Here is a 14,131-nt window from a genome sequence, read left to right on the forward strand (position 1 = left end):
GACTGTGTCGACCACAGCAAACTATGGCAAGTTCTTAAAGAAATGGGAGTGCCTGATCACCTCATCTGTCTCCTGAGAAATCTCTATGTGGGACAAGAAGCTACAGTTAGAACTGGATATGGAACAACTGATTGGTTCAAAATTGGGAAAGGAGTACGACAAGGTTGTATATTGTCTCCCTGCTTATTTAACTTATATGCAGAATTCATCATGCGAAAGGCTGGACTAGATGAATCCCAAGCCGGAATTAAGATTGCCGGAAGAAATATCAACAACCTCAGATATGCAGATGACACAACCTTGATGGCAGAAAGCGAGGAGGAATTAAAGAACCTTTTAATGAGGGTGAAAGAGGAGAGCGCAAAATATGGTCTGAAGCTCAACATCAAAAAAACCAAGATCATGGCCACTGGTCCCATCACCTCCTGGCAAATAGAAGGGGAAGAAATGGAGGCAGTGAGAGATTTTACTTTCTTGAGCTCCTTGATCACTGCAGATGGTGACAGCAGTCACGAAATTAAAAGACGCCTGCTTCTTGGGAGAAAAGCAATGACAAACCTAGACAGCATCTTAAAAAGCAGAGACATCACCTTGCCGACAAAGGTCCGTATAGTTCAAGCTATGGTTTTCCCAGTAGTGATGTATGGAAGTGAGAGCTGGACCATAAAGAAGGCTGATCGCCGAAGAATTGATGCTTTTGAACTATGGTGCTGGAGGAGACTCTTGAGAGTCCCATGGACTGCAAGAAGATCAAACCTATCCATTCTTAAGGAAATCAGCCCTGAGTGCTCCCTGGAAGGACAGATCGTGAAGCTGAGGCTCCAATACTTTGGCCACCTCATGAGAAGAGAAGAATCCTTGGAAAAGACCCTGATGTTGGGAAAGATTGAGGGCACTAGGAGAAGGGGACGTCAGAGGACAAGATGGTTGGACAGTGTTCTCGAAGCTACGAACATGAGTTTGACCAAACTGTGGGAGGCAGTGCAAGACAGGAGTGCCTGGCGTGCTATGGTCCGTGGAGTCACGAAGAGTCGGACACGACTAAACGACTAAACAACAACAAACATAGAGGTTCCCAGAGGTGGGCAGATCCAGAGCAGGCCAAGTCCCACCCATTCCTCCAATGAAATTAGACTTAGAAGTGCTCTGTTGTACCCAAGGGAAAAGTTGCAGTGTGTGTGTGTGTGTGTGTGTGTGTGGTGCTTGAGCTTGGAGACCCCTGGCTTTTGTTCCCCATTTGGAGACGGGGGTGGGTGGGGGTGCAGTGTGGCTGAAACAGCCTCTCGGAGAGACTGAGCTTGCCGCGTCCTGAACTCGGACCAAGCAAGCAGCCAACTCGAACTAAACAGCCAGACCTTTCCAGGTCTCCAGCTATTTCCTTCCTAAATGTTAAAAATACCTGCTAATGTAACTTTAACAAGCAGGTAGGAAATGTCACCTCCTTGGTGGCAGCGATGACGCTGATTAAGGCAGACAAATCACATGTGAGTAGAAAATTGCCTTCCTGACTCACGGACCAGCGCTCATTTGCTTTCCCTCCATTATATATAATATCCACCCGAATCTCTCCTGTGTGTGGTGACTGCTTTGCGGATCCCGTACGCTTGTTTTGAAATTGTTCTAATTTTTCAGAGTAGAAGTAGGGGGAAAGAGATGTCCCCCCCCCTACTCTTCTGGAAACGCCTCCCCTTTCCAAAGTTGTTGCTGCTGTTTTTGCACCATTTAGCCCATTATTTCCTGCTGGAATAAGCTGCCTTGGTTCTCGCCTGCCTTTGGGGATGTGGCTGCCAATAGAAGGGAACGCATGCACCAGCCTTCTCCAACCTAGTGCCCTCCAGGTTTGGACTATGATGACTCCCATCATCCCAGACCACTGGCTTTGCTGACTGGCGTGATGGGAGTTGTAGTCTGACACAGCTGGAGGGCAAAGGGTTGGGCCAGGCTGATGCAGGCACCCTCCATGTTCATTGGGGGGGGGGAAATTCCACCCTGAAACTGCTACAAGGACCCCGTGAATTGAAACTAGGGGATATTTGGATCAGGCCCACTTCTCAGCAGGAATGGTCAAAACTGCCCAGCTTATTTTGGGGGATATCTTCTGCCAACCCCCCCCCCTCAATGTCTAAGACAATACTGTAGTGTCTCATACTGAACGTAAATTTAAAAAGCCTCTATTAATTGAGAGCGAAGATGCTGTATGTACTTTGCCTTGCTCATTCAGTTGTTTTGTATCACCCCCCAAAAAATCTTTAATAAAAACTAATTTTGAAAAAAAGAACTTCTGAGTGGGGAGGTATCTTTCCAGATACCCTTTTAACTGTGCATTCAGGTTCGTGGTAGTATATGGCGGGTGAATATACGTGGTGATGCTGAATTAAATTTGTATACTGCCCTTCCTTCGTAGCTCTCAGGTGCTTTAAAACATGGAAAATACAAGATAAAAACGAGCTAAACAAACCAAGAACTCCTCCCTCTACAATCCTTGCAATATTGTTTAATCCTCCTTACAGCACAGTCTGCACATGCCAATATTTTGGGGTCCACACACTGCCTCATTTCCAATTGGCGCTGAAGTCCTGTGATATTTTTTTATACTACAATTTATTTATTTTTGCTGTGCTCTGCCCTCCACAGTTGGCGGTATCAATGTTCCCGAATCCCAGTTGCTGGAAACCGCCAAAGGGGAGAGGGCTTCTGAGCTCGTATCCTGCTTGCAGGTTTCCGCAGAATGGGCACCTGGCTGGCCACTGTGAGAAGAGGAGGTTGGACTCGATGGGCCTGTGGCTGCAGACTTTAAAGAAAAGGAGGGAAGCCTAGGGGAGCAGTGGGGTGGTCCTTGGTGGTCCCCACCCCACAAATCACTTAGAATCATAGAATCATAGAGTTGGAAGAGACCACAAGGGCCATCCAGTCCAACCCCCTGCCAAGCAGGAAACACCGTCAAAGCATTCTTGACATATGCCTGTCAAGCCTCTGCTTAAAGACCTCAAAAGAAGAAAACTCCACCACACTCCTTGGTAGCAAATTCCACTGCCGAACAGCTCTTACTGTCAGGAAGTTCTTCCTAATGTTTAGATGGAATCTTCTTTCTTGTAGTTTGAATCCATTGCTCCGTGTCCGCTTCTCTGGAGCAGCAGAAAACAACCTTTCTCCCTCCTCTATATGACATTCTTTTATATATTTGAACATGGCTATCATATCACCCCTTAACCTTCTCTTCTCCAGGCTAAACATACCCAGCTCCCTAAGCCGTTCCTCATAAGGCATCGTTTCCAGGCCTTTGACCATTTTGGTTGCCCTCTTCTGGACACGTTCCAGCTTGTCAGTATCCTTCTTGATAGAAGGATACTTCTCAGAGCTGTACTTTATTCCCCACCAGGCTGCATTTACACAATGAGTATGATGGTTCTTCCCTATTAGCATTTGACTCATCAAATGTTATTACAATATTTATATACAGTCTCTTAGCTGGAATATTTGCAGAGTGGCCCACACACCGGCTGCAGTAAACATCACATCCCCAAAACAGCATTGAATGTACCTGTAAAAGGACAAAATCACACACAGCTGCCACCTGGCCTTTTGCATTATTTTTTGGAACCCGAGAGAGGCATTTGACATGTCTGTCCCCCAATAATTCTGGAAAAGTGGAGCGGGATAGGAACATAAGTTTGGCGCACCTCTGTGGACAGGGAGACATGAGAAAGGTTTTCACGCAATAATTTGAACTCTGATAGACCAGCAGACGGATGGAGAGCCACAAATGCAGGACCAAAGGCAGCTTGTGTCGTCCAGGGTCTCAGCTACGTGAGTAAAGAAACAGTGATTTGAATGTGCTATAAACATGCAACACCAGGTGGTGCCAGAGAGCAGGAAAATTTAAAACGTGATTTTCCATAGGGGTTGTTTTCTTTTGTTATAATGATCTAATTTCTGACTTACTTGCTTATAGCATCCCCCCCCCCCCAATGTAGATCTACCCCAGGACTGGCGGGAATGGCTTAAGGCTTCAAAAAGCAGAAAAAAGAGGAAATGGAGAAAAGTCTCCACTGCTGCATTGAGTTGCTCAGACATCAAAGGTCCAGGAGAGCCAGGATCGGCCCCTGAAATCAGCTGATAGGGCACTTAGCCAGGTGGCACAGCTGGTACTGCAGCCTAGGTGGCGTCACTGATGAACAGCACCTGGTCCCAAACATGATGAGAGTCTGAGCATGCCATCAACAAAAGGAGGACAAATAAATGAAAGCCCTTCTTCACGCAGTGCAGAGTTAAACTGTGGAACTCACCCCCACAGGACAGAGGGATGGCTTTAAAAGATAATTCCTTGGAGGAGAGGGCTCTCAGTGGCTACTAGCCGTCATGGCTCTGCTTCCACAGTCAAAGGCAGCAATACTTCTGAATACCAGTTGCTGGAAAACAAAGGAGAAGAGAGTTGCTCTTGTGTTGGAATCCTGCTTGCTGGTTTCTCATAGGCTTCTAGTTATAGAATCATAGAATCATAGAGTTGGAAGAGACCACAAGGGCCATCCAGTCCAACCCCCTGCCAAGCAGGCAACACCACCAAAGCATTCTTGACATATGGCTGTCAAGCCTCTGCTTAAAGACCTCCAAAGAAGGAGACTCCACCACACTCCTTGGCAGCAAATTCCACTGCCGAACAGCTCTTACTGTCAGGAAGTTCTTCCTAATGTTTAGGTGGAATCTTCTTTCTTGTAGTTTGAATCCATTGCTCCGTGTCCGCTTCTCTGGAGCAGCAGAAAACAATCTTTCTCCCTCCTTCATATGACATCCTTTGATATATTTGAACATGGCTATCATATCACCCCTTAACCTTCTCTTCTCCGGGCTAAACATACCCAGCTCCCTAAGCCGTTCCTCATAAGGCATCCTTTCCAGGCCTATGACCATTTTGGTTACCCTCCTCTGGACACGTTCCAGTTTGTCAGTATCCTTCTTGAACTGTGGTGCCCAGAACTGGACACAGTACTCCAGGTGAGGTCTGACCAGAGCAGTATACAGTGGTACTATTACTTCCCTAGATCTAGATGCTATACTCCTATTGATGCAGCCCAGAATTGCATTGGCTTTTTTAGCTGCTGCATCACACTGCTGACTCATGTCAAGTTTGTGGTCTACCAAAACTCCTAGTTGGCTGCTGTGAGAACAGGACGATAGACTAGATGGATCCAGCAGGTGCATTGGTGTGTGTGTGTGTGTGTGTGTGTGTGTGTGTGTGTGTGTGTGTCCTGGCTTTAACACTTTCCATACCATTGTGGTCCCAAACCAGTTCTATCCCTTTGGGACTGCCATTTGCATTATAGGATATACTTCCATTTGCACCAGTGGAAGGAGCTATTTTGCTAATGCACATAGCAAGCATGGAGGACCCTTATCCGAGGCAGCAGCGAGGGGTCAAAGAGTTAATCCCCTCCCCCATCTTCACTAACCAGGGTGCATCTTCCTTGCACGAAGAAAGTCCAAGATTTAATTTGCCATGGAATATCCAGGTAGCGTTGGGAGAGGCTCTTTCCTGAAACCTTGGAGAGCCTCTGCCAGCCAGTGCAGGCAATACTAAGCTTAAACGGGCTCATGGTTTGAGTCTAGATAAGGCAGCCTCCTATGTTCCGAAGCTGTTGCATCCTGAACCCAAACACAGCAAGCCTCCAACCTGAATGAAACAGCTAAATGCTCTGCAGCCCTTGAGCTTTTGTTTTGTTGCGAATGTTGCAAATACCTGTTCCAGCCAGGAAATGACACCTCCTTAGTGCCCGAGATGACAGTCACCAAGGCAGACAAATGGCAGGTGAGCAGAAAATTGCCTTCTCAGCTCACGGATCAGCGCTCAGCCCATCCACTCCCTCTCTATTATCGACAATTTCTACCTGGACCTCTTCTGTATAACACCTGCTCCATAGATTTCATATGTGTGTTTCCCCGCGGGGATGTTTCGAAATGGTTCTAATTTTGCGGAGTAGGAATGAAAGAGAAGAGGGCTTTTATTTTGCCAGAAGTGGCACTCATCTGTCAGACAGCTGTTTCACTGGAGAGGCAGGGATAAAAAAAATAGGGGGGGGGGAAGGATCAGTGACTCCAGCACCACCTGCTCTGTGTGCAAAAGGTCCCAGGCAGAAGGAGGAGGGAAGATGAGACGTTGTTCTGTCAACCTGCCTGCCATCAGCCAGCCCTGAGCCTATCTCCTTACTAAAGAACATCAGAAGATCCTGCTGGATCAGGCCAGTGGCCCATCTAGTCCAGCATCCTGTTCTCACAGTGGCCAACCAGATGCCCCTGGGAAGTCCACAAGCAGGATCTGAGCACAAGAGCCCTCTCCCTTCCTGTGGTTTCCAGCAACTGGGATTCAGAAGCATCACGGCCTCCATCCATGGAGGCAGAGCAGAGCCATCCTGATAAGTCCTCTTCTCCGTGAATTTGTCTCATCCTCTTTCAAAGCCATCTAGGTTGGTGGCCCACACTGCCTCCTGTGGGTGGGAGTTCCACAGTTTAATGATGCGCTGCACGAAGAAGTCCTTTCTTTTATCTCTCCTGAAACTGGTCCAGGGGTGGACCAGGCTCCCAGCTTCCTCCTCCTCCATCTCAGCCTTGCCCTTGAAGATCTTGGCAGGCAGGCAGGAGGAGGATGGGGACAGAATGAGAATTCTTTGGCTCTGCCTATCGCCAGCTCTGGCGCCCCCTACTGTTAGTCTCCTTGTCTTTCGCCCTACCAATCCCACTGGTCCCAGATCCAAACCCCAGCATCTCAAGGTCGCGCTCGGAGATTCCACGGTTGCCGCTGAGATTCAACGTAGGCAGCATTTGAACCAGATGGAGCACAGGTTTGACCTTGGGCCTGTTTACACCTGCTGGAAAAATCCCGATTTTCGAGGCAGAAAAGGAACGCTTACAGATCAACTCCACCTGGCCTCTCCTGATATGTCATCGTTGGAGAGAACTGGCAAGTTCTGGGAGGAAGCGTCCTGAGGAACAACAAGACGTCGGCAAACGCAAACCCCAGCTTTTGCCTTCCATGCTTATTTTCTAAAGTGTCACCCGGCTATTTGGGGGACCGACAGTATTAGCTAAGACGGATGCTCTGTACAAAGCAATCAGCTAAAATGCCCAGGATCCTTGCCAAAACAAACACAGGAGCAAACAGGCTGGCGGCAATCCAGAGCCAGTGTGAACCGAGGTCTGCAGCTAGTGGTGCTCCCTGTGAGTCGCCACTGGGTTACAGAATCATAGAATTGCGGAGTTGGCAGGGGACACCAATGGGTCATCTAGTCCACCCCCCTGCAATGCAGGAATCACAGCCAAGGAATCCCTGACAGGTGACCATCCAACCTCTGATTCAGGACCTCCACGGAAGGAGATTCCACCAACTTCTGAGGAAGTCCATTCCACTGTCCTTACCGATGTCTAGGGCTATCAATGGCTCCTAGCCAGGGTGACCATTCTCTACCTCCACAGCTGGAGGCAGCGATGCTTCTGAATACCAGTTGCTGGAAGCGACAGGAAGGGAGAGTGTTGTTCTCGTGCTTGCATCCTGTTTGTGGGTTCCCCGGTGGAGGCATCTGGTTGGCCACTGTGAGAACAGGATGCTTGCCTAGGTGGGCTATTGGCCTGATCCCACAATCTCTCCTTATGTTAGTCGGAATCTCCTTTCCTATAATTGGAATCTCCTTTCCTATAATTCTAGATCTAGGGAAGTAATAATACCACTGTATTCTGCTCTGGTCAGACCTCACCTGCAGTACTGTGTCCAGTTCTGGGCACCACAGTTCAAGAAGGATACTGACAAGCTGGAACGTGTCCAGAAGAGGGCAACCAAAGTGGTCAAAGGCCTGGAAACGATGCCTTATGAGGAACGGCTTAGGGAACTGGGTATGTTTAGCCTGGAGAAGAGAAGGTTAAGGGGTGATATGATAGCCATGTTCAAATATATGAAAGGATGTCATATGGAGGAGGGAGAAAGGTTGTTTCCTGCTGCTCCAGAGAAGCGGACACGGAGCAATGGATTCAAACTACAAGAAAGAAGATTCCACCTCAACATTAGGAAGAACTTCCTGACAGTAAGAGCTGTTCGGCAGTGGAATTTGCTACCAAGGAGTGTGGTGGAGTCTCCTTCTTTGGAGGTCTTTAAGCAGAGGCTTGACAGGCATATGTCAAGAATGCTTTGGTGGTGTTTCCTGCTTGGCAGGGGGTTGGACTGGATGACCCTTGTGGTCTCTTCCAACTCTATGATTCTATGATTCTATGATTCTATAATTTGAATCCCTTGGTTCAGGCCCTGCATTCTGGACCAGCTGAAAATGAGCTTGTTCCATCTTCCATGGGACAGCCTTGGAGATATTTGAAGGCAGCTGTCCTATCTCCTCTCGGCCTCCCCCAGCTCCTTGGAGAAAAGACTGGGAAAGAAATGCAATCAATACTTAACAAATAATCTTTGGGTCTGCACAGTTAAAGTGAATTAAGGGGCCCTTTCGCCCTGGTGCAAATTCAATGAAACAGGGACACTCCTGTTTCTGGTAAGGAGGACGACAGACACAGAGACTGAAAAGTGTGGGATGAACCAATGATTAATGGGAAGTCAGGCCAACACCCTGAAAGCAATTCAGGATGGAACATTCCTTGTTGTGTAACTGCCCCGTAAACAAATCAGAACATCACAAGAACATTGGAGAGACCCACAAGCAGGATTCTAGCACAAGAACCACTCTCCCCTCCTGTGGTTTTCCAGTTTTCTGAAGTATTGATGCCTGGTAGCCATCAATAGCCCTCTCCTCCTTTATGAATCTGCCCAGTCCTCTTTCAAAGCCACCCAGGTTGGTGGCCATCACTGTCTCCTGTGGCAGGGAGTTCCACAGTTTAGCAAACAATAAAGAGCGGACACAGTTTGAGCACCATGTAAGCTTTGTGCAAGCAAATCAGGATTCTGGAGGAGCCCACTAATTGAAAAAGCGGGGGGCATATTCCAACTCAGCTTTTGAGTGGCATGTCAGAGGTTCGCACACTTAATAAATGGAAGTGGATATAAACCTCATCTCTGATGCGGACATAGTTCACCCTGTTTAACCTGCACTTATCTCTTGAGCCTTTATACAAATAATGCTGGCTCTCTGCCTTTGCAATGGGGACAAAATCTTCTGGCAAACTGAGCAGAAGAAGGAAGGTTTGTGTGTGAGAGGGGGGGGGAGGTGAGATCAGCTTACATCTTTTCTTACTTGATAATAATGAACTGGCATGCATCCTGCCCTCCTTGTCTCCTTCTCACTGCCAGAAAGTAGGATCCAATGCAGCCAACCCCAGCCAGTGTGGCCTAGTGGTCAGAGCGTCAGGACTCGGCTATACAGTACAGCTGCAAATGAAATGTTTTAAGTGCATTTTAAGTGCATCATACAAATGTGACACTAGGTGGCGATGTGAGCTTAAGGCAAATGTTGTTGTTACAGTGTTTTTTATATGTGTCTAGATTCCACCTCAGACTAGGACCTGGGAGAGACCTGGGTTCGAATCCCCGCTTGGCTAGGAAGCTCTCACTGGGTGAGCTTCGCACCAGTCATTGCCTTTTTCAGCTCCAAGCTATTTATTCATTTCATAAAATTTATTCCCCACTTGATTGTAAAAAACAAAACTTCAAAGTGGTTTACAAACTGATAAAACAATAAAATTGCATCTCCGTAGCTCAGTTGATAAGAGCATGAGTTTCTTAACCTCAGGGTCCTGGGTTTGAGACCCACGTTGGGCAAAAGATTCCTGCACTGCACGGGACTAGAGGACCCTCAGGGCCTCTTCCTACTGGTTCCAATAGAATTTTATGCTTCTAAGGAATATATACAGCAGTTTCAAACACACACAAAGTAAAAATATGGAAACAGGTTAAAAGTCACACCAACTTTCTAAGCCTACCTTGCAGGGATGTTGTTGTAAAGATGGAGTCTCCTTCTTTGGAGGTCTTTAAGCGGAGGCTTGACGGGCATATGTCAGGAATGCTTTGATTGTGTTTTCCCTTTTCTCGCGAGGAAGCCTATTCAGCATAAGGGAAAATCCCTGTAAAAAAGGGATAACTTGGCAGCTATGGGTTGGACTGGATGGCCCTTGTGGTCTCTTCCAACTCTATGATTCTATGATTCTATGGAAGGAGGAAGTGGTGGGGGGGAACCCTGTACTCCGCCTTGAGCTCCTTGGAGAAAAAGGTGGGATAGAAACACATTAATAAATACAGAAATCAATAGAGAAAATACTCCTGACAACCTACAGTCTTTTGCCTTCAATTCTGGTGGGTTTCAGGTTTGGGGAAGCTGATGTTGCTCAGATTAAGTCCCACTGAGTTTGACTCCTGGAAGCTAAATATGGATAGGATGCGGCTTTAGGGATCTTGATTTTGAGGGGAGCTGATCCCAGAGTAGTTTGCCCCTGATCAATGGGCCAGTTAAAGGTAAAGGTAAAGGGACTCCTGACCATTAGGTCCAGTCGTGACTGACCCTGGGGTTGCGGTGCTCATCTCGCGTTATTGGCCGAGGGAGCCGGCGTATAGCTTCCAGGTCATGTGGCCAGCATGACAAAGCCACTTCTGGCAAACCAGAGCAGCACACGGAAACGCCGTTTACCTTCCCGCTGTAGCGGTTCCTATTTATCTACTTGCACTTTGATGTGCTTTCGAACTGCTAGGTTGGCAGGAGCTGGGACCGAGCAACGGGAGCTCACCCCGTCACAGGGATTCGAACCGCCAACCTTCTGATCGGCAAGCCCTAGGCTCTGTGGTTTAACCCACAGCGCCACCCGCGTCCCAAAAGACCAGGCATCATCTCTCAGAGAGAAGGCCATATATCTGAGAGGAATCAATAGCAGCACAGAGCAGGTTGCACAAGAACTCGGGAAGCTTTCCCCGTTGCCAGAAGTTGCCAGAAGCAATTCATTCACGAAAGCCTGACAGAGACGAACTCTCGACGCTGACTCATGCTGAGTCTAGCCAGGCATTGTCCCCTCCAGTTTTCACCAACCTGGTGCCCTCCAGACATTTCAGACTACAACTCGCATCAGCCCTCTGCCAGCACAGGCATTAACAACCCCAAACACCTCCAAGCAGTGCAGTCTCTCCAGTGCCTCTCCTAGCTCAACTAGTAGAACATGAGAAAAGGATCTAGGGGTTTTAGTGGACCACAAGCTGAACATGAGTCCACAGTGTGATGCAGCAGCAAAAAAAGCAAAGGCTCTTCTAGGCTGCATCAACATCCCAAATCGAGTGTCCAGATCAAGGGAAGTCATTGTACTGCTCTATTCTGCCTTGGTCAGACCACGCCTGGAGTACTGTTTCCAGTTCTGGGCACCACAAATTAAGGATATTGACAAGGTGTGCAGAGCAGGGCGACCAAGATGATCAAGGGTCTGGAAACTAAGCCTGATGAGGAACGCTTGAAGGAACTGGCTGTGTTTAGCCTGGGAAAGAGGCGATGGAAAAAAGATCTGAGAGCCATCTTCAAATATCTGAAGGGCTGTCACTTGGAAAAGGCAACAAACTTGTTTTTTCCTGCTCTGGAGGGGAGGACTCGAACCCGTGGCTTCAAGTTACGAGAAAGAAGTTTCCGACTAAACATCAGAAGAAACTACCTGAAAGTAAGAGCGGTTCCACAGTGGAACGGTCTCCTTCAGAAGGTGGTGGACTCTCCTTCCTTGGAGGTTTTTAAGCAGAGATTCCTGCATTGCAGGGGGTTGGAACAGATGACCACTTCCTGATCTACAATTTTAACCTTTCTACAAAAGGGACCATTGACTGCACCATGGCCCCTTCCTTTGATCTTGGGTGGTGGATAAATGGTGCCTTTTATTTCACACACACACACACACACAGAGAGAGAGAGAGAGAGAGAGAGAGCTTTTCTCTGCTCACACAGAACTGCAGGCCTGTTTGCAAGGTGCAAAACCTGGCCTCTTTCTCTGCAGGCTGCCCAGCAGCTAAAACTGAGCAACTCACATCATTTATACTTTCATTGATAAGTCAGCCCATCTCTCAAAAACTCCTTGCCAAAGTCCCAGACCTCTTCCTTTTGCCAGCAGCGATCGATAGTCATAAAGTTTCTGTCCGGGTGCCATCTGTTCTTTGGCTACAGGTTTTCAGTTTGGAAAAATCTAGATGCTTAGGAAGGAACAAGTGTTTGGGACAGGCATGGAAGAGGACGGAAAGCACCGCTGAAGTGGGGAGGGGGTCGGCCTGGAGGCCCGATGGATCTCTAAATGGGGAAGGGGTCCAGAACACCTATAACAGCCCTACTCATTTTTATTTTTATTTTAGGAAAAGGAATAAGAGGACAAGGAATGAAATACAGTATATCACCAGGTTCCCCTGCATATCCACACCAGCCGATGGGCAGCCGTCTGCTGCCATCTTCTGGATACATTGAGGTATTGAGACTTAAGGGAAAGGTCAACACAAAGACATCCAGCCAATTCACAAAAAGCCAAAGAGCTCAAGGCAGATGAGTCCTTTTCATTCACAGAAAAGCGGCCCAGCACTGCAGTGCTTTCAGCCGTGCAACTAGCAAGCACAGAGCTTGCATTCTGCAAGTCCTGGCCAAATAGTTCGAGTGCGAGTCCTGCATTGCAGCGGGTTGGGATAGATGACCCCCCGGGAGCCCTTGGCAACCCTACGACTCTCTGAGTCTAAGTGAGCTGCTGTGGGAGGGGAATTTCAGCCTGAGGAAGCCGTGCCCACAGACCACCTCTTGTAATGAGCACCCTCTTACATCTATGTCCCTTGGTTGTTGTTGCTGTTGTTCTTGAATAATAATAATAATAATAATAATAATAATAATAATAATAATAATTTTATTTATACCCCGCCCTCCCCAGTCAAAACCGGGCTCAGGGCGGCTAACACCAATAAAATTACAATAAAACATAAAAAGCAATTAATTAAAATACAGATTAAAATACAATAGTAAAATTTAAAATGCAGCCTCATTTTCAGTACTGTAGTCCATAAATCCAAGCCATGAGGGAGGAAAACACAGGGGTCAGACGAAGTCCAGCCCAAAGGCCAGGTGGAACAGCTCTGTCTTGCAGGCCCTGTGGAAAAATGACAAATCCCGCAGGGCACTGGTCTCCTGTGAAAGAGCGTTCCACCAAGTTGGGGCCAATACTGAAAAGGCCCTGGCCCTAGCAGATTGATACTGTAAAAGCCCTGCTAGTTAAATGCTGGGAACTTTTCATGATGTATATACAGAAACTATGCACTGAAATGAACTCACTTGCAGGATTTGATTAAGACACTTACAATCAATTAATATAAACAGAAAATATAAATATGAGGGGGAAATGTTAAGAAAATGTTAATAAGGTATAATCTTAATTTCAGTATGTAAGGTATATGAAATTATAGGCAGAAGAAATGAATATGTGATAAACCAGAAAGGGAAGTTGGGGGAAGTTTGGGGGGGGGTATAGAAAATATAAAATGTAATTTGTGGAGTTTTTTAATTTAGTATTGAATATGTTAAACTTTGTTGGAAAACTTTAATAAAAACATTTAGGGGAAAAAAGCCCTGCTAGTTATATGCAAAATTATGCATGCAATGCAAATAAATGACTCAAGCTTCATTCTCTTCTGCATTTCTTCAGCATAAATTATAATTATTAATAGCTAAGTATTTTATATGTTTTTACATATATATATGCTGTATGTATCTGTTTATGTGCTGGTTGCTTTAGGAACCCAGGAGTGTAGATGCACGTAAAATTATATATAGAGTAGTGTCTACAAATGCATATAATATGTGCAAATGGGTCCTACTGCTACTTGCCGCCCCCAATCTCTAAGCGGTGAGAGACCCCTGGAGCTCCAGGTGAATTTCCTTGCAATGAAACTTGGCAGAAACTGTAGAGGCTTTGGGATATCTGGTTTTATTTGCACATATGTACAACCTGAGCACAATATTTTTTTTGGGGGGGGGGGCAGCCTCACAGGACGAACACCCCAGAAGATCCTGCTTCCCCTTTTACAACCTGTTCTCTAAACTGGAAAGCCCAAACTGCTGCAACTGTTCCTCCATCCCCTTTGATAATAATAATAATAATTTATTATTTATACCCCGCCCATCTGGCCGGGTTCCCCCAGCCACTCTGGGCGGCTTCCAACAAA

This window comes from Zootoca vivipara, chromosome 5 (genome assembly GCF_963506605.1).
Source record: "Zootoca vivipara chromosome 5, rZooViv1.1, whole genome shotgun sequence".
Classification (NCBI taxonomy): Eukaryota; Metazoa; Chordata; class Lepidosauria; order Squamata; family Lacertidae; genus Zootoca; species Zootoca vivipara.